Below are 8995 nucleotides of genomic sequence, written 5' to 3' on the forward strand. Positions count from 1 at the left end.
AGTTTACCCCTCATAGACATCAAGCATTGGTGGTTCAGTGGTAGAATTCTCGCCTGCCACGCGGGAGGCCCGGGTTCGATTCCCGGCCAATGCAATATGTTTTTTTTTTTTTTTTTTTTTTTTTTGCATTAATTTTAACTTTCATCCTTGCAGACTCTATAACAGTTTGATCTCCTTACCAGATTGAAATTTTTTTCCACTTTTTTTTTTCACTTGGCAAGAATAAGAGAAAATTTGTTTTGTAGGAAATGCAAAACGCACATCACCTGTCTGGGAAGCCTCCGGATACAGGGAGAGTGTGATTCAAATTGCACAGATTAATAGTAAGCAGATTTTTAAAGAGAAATTATACTAAATTAACTTTGCATGGCTAATGATGCATATTATTTCTAACGTTAAATGAAACTCAAAAATCTATTGAAACTAACAAATGTACAGCTCTACATCGAATGTGGAAAGCCGATTCTATTTAACAACATCTGATAGTAATACTAAAGACCAACAGGATGCTGGAAATTTAATGAAAATCTGATTTCAAACAAGAAATTTGTGAAATGTTTCACAAGTTTTCACTGTGACTGCACATAGCTCTTGCATGTTATCCAGAGGTAGTGATGTCATCAACTCGAAGGAAGCTCGGGAAGCCCCAAACAAATTTTGTGAATAAATTATGCTTGAACTTCATCGAAGCATTGGTGGTTCAGTGGTAGAATTCTCGCCTGCCACGCGGGAGGCCCGGGTTCGATTCCCGGCCAATGCAATATGTTTTTGCTCTCCGTATATACATTCTTTTAATTTTCTTCCTCATTTCCTTCTTTAATGATTTCAAATATATCTCTTCTTCATTTTTTTTTTTCATGTTGCAAGAAGCAGAAGAAAACTTTTAAATAAGCAACGAGCATCAGTCGACCGTTTAAAGAGTTCCAAGCATGTTCAATGTATGAATTGATAAATTGAATTAATGATTGTTGATTATCGCATTCTGATAATTCTTTCTGCTGACACAATCATACTATTAAACCAGGGAATACAAATTTTTACAGTGTCAAAAGTGAGTACAGCGTGAGTCCAAAAAAGAGACATTTTCATTGTAAATATACACTTTTTTTAAAACTTGAAGTTGTTTACTTTTTTAACACAGATTTTAACTTCCAACAGGATTCTGCATCATGGCAACTGTAGGACTACTATAAACGCTGATTAATAATACTGAGTATTCATTGCTATTTACGTCGATGTAGGAAAATTTGTCAATCAGTTGCAATAAACCTCCAACACTGTATAAGAAAGAAAAACTGGCCTGAGCATCGGTTTATCTATTCATCTATTTATTTATTTATTTATTTATTTATTTATTTATTTATTTATTTATTTATTTATTATTTATTTATTTATTTATTTATTTTGCATGGGGAATAATATACTCTAAAGGAGTGATTACTACGACACCTCGTATAGTTCCACTTTGCGCATATCATGCAGAAAAAGGTCATTTACCATAACAGGCATGCATGACGATGCACTGAGATAATAATCTGTAATCTACTATACTAATTATCATTTATATTATAGAGCTTGCCAGCACGTCTACTTGCCAGCAACTGAGAGTAAATGCCATAAATGCCTAATATTTGGCCATAATAAAAGAAATAATTTGGTGATGCACTCAATGCTAAGAAGTGGAATTGATTTCCCCCAAAGTATTACCGCCATTTCTGGTCCCCTGCATGGTCTATACGCAAGGCCACTTCTTCAAGACATGAATTCCACAAATTTTTAGGTCGGGCAAGCTTATTATGTTGCTTCTAAATGGAGTAAAATGTCTAACAGAATGAGAAAAAAAGGAAAGGTCATTTTCCGAAATGAGCACATGTTTTATGAGCTAATTATGACATGGTCTGGGTATTTACAGTCTCCTTGTTCACATTTATGTAGGCCTATATCACGTAAGTTGAGCTTGTTCTGCAACAACTCCATAATTTATATACGTAGTATATCCCGATTGGGGATGGGTGCTGTTTTCTATTTTGGCCATAACTGGAAGGCGGCAGTATGCCTATAACAAAATAATGTAGATTTATGCGATGTCATAGCAATGCACCTGGCTCTTGTAACCCAGTGAATCAGCTCTTCTTCTATGGATGCTGGACCCCCCCCCCCCCAAGTTATAGCCGACATAAGTCACAGTATTTTAAATGCGAATTGGTCTATGCTCTACCTGCTCATGGGGAAGTATTTCATTTTGTCACACATGAAATCACATGCAAAGTATAAGTAAGAAGCTTCGAAAACAATTCTCGATTAAGCAGGAAGCATTGGTGGTTCAGTGGTAGAATTCTCGCCTGCCACGCGGGAGGCCCGGGTTCGATTCCCGGCCAATGCAATATGTTTTGTTTTTGTTTTGTTTTTGTTTTGTTGTTGTTTTATGCTTTTTGTGCTATGATCCAATTTTCTAGTATGTTTTCATATTAATTGCGATTGCCATTTTTTTTTCTATAGGCATTGTGTTTGCTGGACCCGTGATTTGTGTTTTCCTTTTTTTTTCAACCTATATTTACATATATGTTTTGATTGTTTCATTTCTTTTTTTAATTATTTCCTTTTTTTGCCGGTTCCATTCTGGTTTTTTTTTTTTCAACTATTAGGAATATACAGTTTTGCAAGCCATGTAAAGGCTTTATCATGTACATTCCATCTTACATCATTTATTGTCAGGTGTATTATTGTGCAATTTGTACTGATTTGTATAGTATCAATATTTTGTGTCATCGCTGTATTGATTTGCATGTTATGTCATAAATTATGCTTCTTTTTATCTTTCTCGAATGATGTAGATAAATAAAATGAAATGATATAATGAAATGAAATGAAATTTTTATTTTCATTACAAGTGTCACGTCATGCACAGGACATCCTTTTGTCCCTGTCTTAACGACATCTGAAATAAACTTCCAAATCGAGCAGGAAGCATTGGTGCAAGTTCAGTGGTAGAATTCTCGCCTGCCACGCGGGAGGCCCGGGTTCGATTCCCGGCCAATGCAATATGTTTTTTGCTCTGTTTTGTTGGTATTGTTTTGTGCTTTTTGTGCTATGATATAATTTTATATGTATTCATATTAATATTGTTCAAACAGCTTCTACTGCCATTTGGTTTTTGTTTTTTGTTTTTGTTTCTCTAGGCATTGTGTTGGCTAGACCCGTGATTTGTGTTTTTTTTCAACTTATTTACATATTTATGTATTACGTTTTGATTATTTCATTTCTTTTTAAAAGTATTTCCTTTTTTCTGCCGGTTCTAATCTGTTGTTGTTGTTGTTTTTTACACTATTAGGAATGTACAGTTTTGCAAGCCATGTAAAGGCTTTATCATGTACATTCCATCTTATATACATCATTTATTGTCAGGTGTATTATTGTGTAATTTGTACTGATTTGTATAGTATCAATATTTTGTGTCATCGCTGTTTTGATTTGCATGTTATGTCATAAATTATGCTTCTTTTTATCTTTCTCGAATGATGTAGATAAATAAAATGAAATGAGATAATGAAATGAAATGAAACTTAAAGAGCAATTATAGGTTTTGGGGCCCAAATTTCATCAGATTTGCATTCGATTTAACGACGCGGTCATTCAAGTTCGAGTGAATTTGAATGATCACCGAGATCGACATTCAAAAAGGTAAATAGTTCATTCAATTTAATTTCATCAGCATGCGATTTCATGAGTTTCTCACACAGGGGTGTAAAAAGGGCATTCAAATTAAAGAGGCAAGTGCAACGCATTCAAATTTGCATCAGCACCGCCGTGGAGAGCGTTAAGAAATTCAAATTCACGATAAGGCAAACGTGCAACTACAAAGTATAGGCAATCTTTTTCGTTGATGCTTTTATTTTTTTTGAAGTTACTCAGCTGTTTTCAATGTGCAAACTTAAGATACCTTGAAATGTGATCTTTGACTCATACTAGCTTATATATAACCCCACTTTCAAAAAAAGACATTTACACTTTATTCATACACGATTTTAGCCGCTGCTATTGCAGAGTATACGTGAACATCTCGAATACGGGTAGAATTAGTGGATGAAGCATGACTTGACAACCAGTAAAACTGGCGATATAACCTTTAGGTGAAATAGGTCGTTCTATAGCTAATCCGATTGCGGCAATTTATGATATGGACACGGGGAACTATGGAATGGAATCAAAATGGATCAATATTGATTTGGACGTATAGGACCCCTAAGATATTCTGGGATGTGGCTATTTCCTAAGTGTTATATCCATTCTGGTAGGGATGAATTGAAAAGTGACAGAAAGGTCGACAGGAAAGAAATACTATTAAATGAGACTTTGAAATGAAAATGAAATTGTATCATCCGATCGTATGACAGTGAAAAAAGGCCCGTAGAAGTTGTGTATGTTGATTGAATTCGAACGTTTAAAGTGCGAAGTTGTGTTCCTATAAATGAAATTGAAACTGGTATTTGGCAGGAATTTGAACGTCTATCCTGCAGCTGGCGCGAATTGAATGCCAACTTTAAGTCGTTAAATTGAATGAATTTCTCTCTAAATTGAATTAAATAAAATCTAAAAGGAATGACATGAAATTAAATTGAATACTCAAAGAATTAAAATGAACCGTGAGAGTAGAGCAGTGACCAAAATCGCTTGAATTTTAAACGCCCTTTTATTAATTCGAATACAAATCTGATGAAATTGGGCTGGAAAACCTATACTATTTCTTTTCACCACAAGTGTCACGTCATGCACAGGACATCTTTTTGTTTCTGTCTTAACGACATCTAAAATAATCTTCCAAACCGAGCAGGAAGCATTGGTGGTTCAGTGGTAGAATTCTCGCCTGCCACGCGGGAGGCCCGGGTTCGATTCCCGGCCAATGCAATGCCTGGTTTTGCTTTGTTTTGTTTTTTACTTTTTGTGCTTTTTTTTGTGTGTGTGTGATTTGATATAACTTGTTTTGTGGGGTTTTTTTAATTTCGTCGTACAATTTATCGTTTAAACAACCTCTTTTGCCATTTTTAAAAATGTTTCTCTAAGCATCATGTTCGCTGGACCCGTGATTTGTGTCTTTTTTTCCTCACCTTAATAAAGTGCAAGTATTTCTCTTCGTCATAAGTTTCATACGTCATGCACACAACATTATTGTGGGAAATCTAACATAAACTTCAACATCAAGCAGGAAGCATTGGTGGTTCAGTGGTAGAATTCTCGCCTGCCACGCGGGAGGCCCGGGTTCGATTCCCGGCCAATGCATTTTTGTTTTTGTCTTTACTTTAAGGTACATGTATTTTTTTTTTTTTTTTTTTTTTGGTCGGCGTTGTTGTTGGAATCTTAATGTTGTTTTCAAGAATTCCGAAAGAATTTGGGAAATTATTTGTGGTCAAACAGAAAGCATTGGTATATTTCAATTGTAGAATTCTCGTTTACCAATCGGAATTCCTGGACATGCACATACACGTAGTTTTTATTTTTACTGTAACATACAGTTGTCAATTCATATATATATATATAGGCCTATATATATATATATATATGTATATATACATATATAAATATATAATTATTACAAAACAAAAACACTTCTGTTGCAAATCTTTTAAAGGTATTGTATTCGTTAAACGAGTGATGTGTGGGGGGTTTATCAACCAATTTAGAGTGCAAATACAGCACCCAGTTCACTTGTTTTTTACTCTGTTATATGATAACGCACTTCAGTAATCTTTGATTTCGTTTTAAAGAAAATCAAAAGAACTCCCGACACCACCTTATGCATACTTCTTGTTTTTCTCGCTCGTTCCAGATATCATGGTTGTACTTGTACAAATTCAGAGTTACACGGAGAGCTTAATTCCCCGTCAGGGCCATTTACTGGATCTCTTAGAAAATTGTTTTCCAGTTTTAAGAGCATCTTTAGTAACAGCCTGGTGGAATTGACAAGTTCTCCAAAATATGTACAAAAGTGTTCACATGCAGAAAGCGATTCGTTGTATTTCCTTTGTTTTCTAAGTTTGTATCATCAGTAACTTTTACAGAAAAAAAAAGTGTTTTATCACATATCTCGGTTTGATGGAACACAATGATCAATAAAAAGTTTGTATCATCAGTAACTAAAAAAGAAGAAGAAAAGTTTAATGACGTACCTCGGTTTGATGGAACACAGTGATGAATAAAATATACAGGTAGTGTATTCATAATTGTTCACTGAAATCACAGTAAACATCTACCGCTCTGACATAAAGGGGAAATTTGCAACATTTACTGTTCAGCAGCGTAATTATGACAGCCTTGTGTATAAAAGCTCTATAAAGTGCAGTGCCATGTAACGATGTTATGTTCAAGTAGACTCTATTGGATGGAATCAAAGCAAACAAACAAAATTGTGAAATTAATGTACTAGTAACTTGGGATGTAGGATAATTATGATACTTCATTATTTATGATAAAAGAGCAAAATCATGTTGTTTATTGTACACATTTTGATTTTTATCTTCTCTGCGTTATAATGACTTATTACGATGACTCATAATCAAGCTCTTGAGGTTTTTTGGTCTTACCTTATTTCTTAAAAAACAAACAAACAAACTAGCATCGCATTCCTTTACTCATGCTGAAAATTGAAATGATGCTATACTTATCTATATCGAATGTTTACTGGCCAATAATATATTTATTTTTCATTGTCGGCATATGAAATACATGTAGAATTAGTCAACCAATCAATTGATCGATTAAAATCGGCAATAACAAGAAAGTAGTCAAATTTTCAAGCTTCTCCCTGCAATATATTTAAGAAAGAGTGATGATACATGTATGGTGCTATCACAATAATACAACACAATCCTTTTGGTGCTGAATATATACAGTGTATCTGATTTCAAAACAAGAATATTGTGTGAAGATTGTCTGTAGGTCCTTAAGAGACTTGTGAGGGGATGGCATCATCATCCTCTCTAATTGGAATTTATTGCGGTTGCACCAGATTGTATTGTTTCTTGAAAATGTGTGAGATTGAAAATTCTCATAACTGTGATATTAAAAAACTACAGTTGTTCTTTGACACACCGCTCAGGGCAAAATCACTGTGATGTTTCAAGCAACAACAAAAAAAAAAAAAAAAATCAAGCCACATCAATTTTTGCATTATGATGCAAATACACAGTCACCTCATCGAAATACATGAATGTCAGCTAAACATACATGTAGTATCATTTTATGCTTATATGTATATTATCTTTTTATTATCACTCAAACAATATATTTCGTAGTCAATTCAAGACAGTGTGTAAATAGTACATACAAGTATATATACAATACTGAAAACCATTTACATAAGGTCATAAATGGCATGTTACTTTCAGTATGTGCGACACACAACAGTTTAACAACAAGGTGACATCTTTTGAGTTATATTTCATTACCTTTCTTAACCCTTCCAAATTTACTGAAACTATTCCAAAGTTAATGTTTCAAAAAGGAGAGCTAAAAAAATATATATATATATATCTATCATCGAGTATTGATAATTTCATCAGAGTGATGTAAGTATCAAATTCTTTGTTAGCTTACAGCTGGTCATGCCCTATTGCATATTTCTGACTATGACTTCAAACATTAGGTATCATGCAACTGTGAGACAGTAATTTCTCACAGTGCCTAACAACATCAGTTACTAGGAGTTGAATTCTCTCCTAACAATTTGATGCTGTATCCTTCTCTTGGTAGTTATGCCAGTAACATAAATGAAAGTCTCCTCATGCAGCTGAACGCCCACTTCTGCCTGATGCACAAGATTTAAGGCTCCTACTCAGAAAGCAACACTTGGGTGTGCAGTGGATAAAGGCCAATTATACAGTCGTAATATCGCATGAAAGGAAAAACCCTTTACAGAATACCTAAAAAGTAGGTATGGTATCCCAAAATATCATAATTCATGCTCGACTTTGCATAGCTTGAATGAACGTGTTAAAATGTATACACTGTACACCATCCACTATACTGTATTAGGCAGTCTGCTTACAATTACAGCAGTAAAACTATGTACAACACGCAAGACTTGGTGTGCTTTTTTTTTTTTTTAATGCCACAAAGTGTTTGGTAGAAAATTCCTGGCAAGGAAGATGAATGCTTTCTACAGATTGAAGATTGTGGGAGATACAGCAAGAAGAGCCACCATGAAAAGAGGGTACAGTGAATGTCATGCAATACACTTTCATTTTTCTTTGACATCAAAAGAGCACTTGATCTAGCTGTTTGAGAAGGCACAAGGAAAGAAATTTGCCCTTACATATCTCAGTAATATGTCTACTGAACATGAATGAATGATTTGAAGATAATTTCTTCATATTGTTTCACTTTGTGACATCATACATTGTTGTAGAGCTCCAATCTTGAGGAGGCAACACAGAAAATTCACGTTTATTGAATGGATAAGTCCAATTGCCCAGCTTTCGTTGAGTGTTTGCCTTGATCTTTCTGCATTCACAGAATCAAAATACAGTCAAACCTATCTATAGTGGTCCCCCAAGAGAAATGAAAAGAGTGGCTGTCATAGACAGGTGGCCACTGTAGACAGGTTATCCGACATTTTGTGTGTATTGCCTACATTTTACATGGATTATCATTGTATACATCAGTGCATACTTACACAAACACAGATATATATGCACTTGCTTCATGACTTGAACAAAGCTGGTAGTCTTTGAATTGTTGCCCAGTAGCGTGCGTACAGAAAGGAAACTTTTCACAAGTTCATTATTATGTCTGAATGGCGGGTGAATGCAGCGGTGGTGATCACTGAAATGCTGGCCATAAATGACCGGCATGGTTGCAGAGCAGCGAAATATGCTGAATCATTGGCTTGACTGTGGCTCTGTATCGGTCTGTGGCTGCTATAGACAGCTTAAGATCTACTGCAGGAAACAAAATTGGTAGCCGCTGGCCGTGCTAAACAGGTGCCCACCACGCACAGGGT

The 8995-nt window shown here is 34.9% G+C and overlaps 6 non-coding genes across 6 annotated transcripts; all 6 read left to right on the top strand.

Moving 5' to 3' along the window:
- Positions 1-23: 23 nt before the first annotated feature.
- On the top strand, positions 24-94 carry Trnag-gcc (transfer RNA glycine (anticodon GCC)). The gene has a single exon. It is a non-coding gene; the product is annotated as a tRNA-Gly (tRNA).
- Positions 95-689: 595 nt separating this feature from the next.
- Positions 690-760, top strand: Trnag-gcc (transfer RNA glycine (anticodon GCC)). Its single transcript has one exon. It is a non-coding gene; the product is annotated as a tRNA-Gly (tRNA).
- Positions 761-2312: 1552 nt separating this feature from the next.
- On the top strand, positions 2313-2383 carry Trnag-gcc (transfer RNA glycine (anticodon GCC)). Its single transcript has one exon. It is a non-coding gene; the product is annotated as a tRNA-Gly (tRNA).
- Positions 2384-2967: 584 nt separating this feature from the next.
- Trnag-gcc (transfer RNA glycine (anticodon GCC)) lies at positions 2968-3041 on the top strand. The gene has a single exon. It is a non-coding gene; the product is annotated as a tRNA-Gly (tRNA).
- A 1793-nt stretch (positions 3042-4834) lies between these two features.
- Positions 4835-4905, top strand: Trnag-gcc (transfer RNA glycine (anticodon GCC)). Its single transcript has one exon. It is a non-coding gene; the product is annotated as a tRNA-Gly (tRNA).
- A 301-nt stretch (positions 4906-5206) lies between these two features.
- Trnag-gcc (transfer RNA glycine (anticodon GCC)) lies at positions 5207-5277 on the top strand. Its single transcript has one exon. It is a non-coding gene; the product is annotated as a tRNA-Gly (tRNA).
- Positions 5278-8995: the final 3718 nt, after the last annotated feature.

Source organism: Diadema antillarum, unplaced genomic scaffold, assembly GCF_040938485.1.
Source record: "Diadema antillarum isolate AM-2024a unplaced genomic scaffold, OU_Dant_1.0 seq00000953_RagTag, whole genome shotgun sequence".
Classification (NCBI taxonomy): domain Eukaryota; kingdom Metazoa; phylum Echinodermata; class Echinoidea; order Diadematoida; family Diadematidae; genus Diadema; species Diadema antillarum.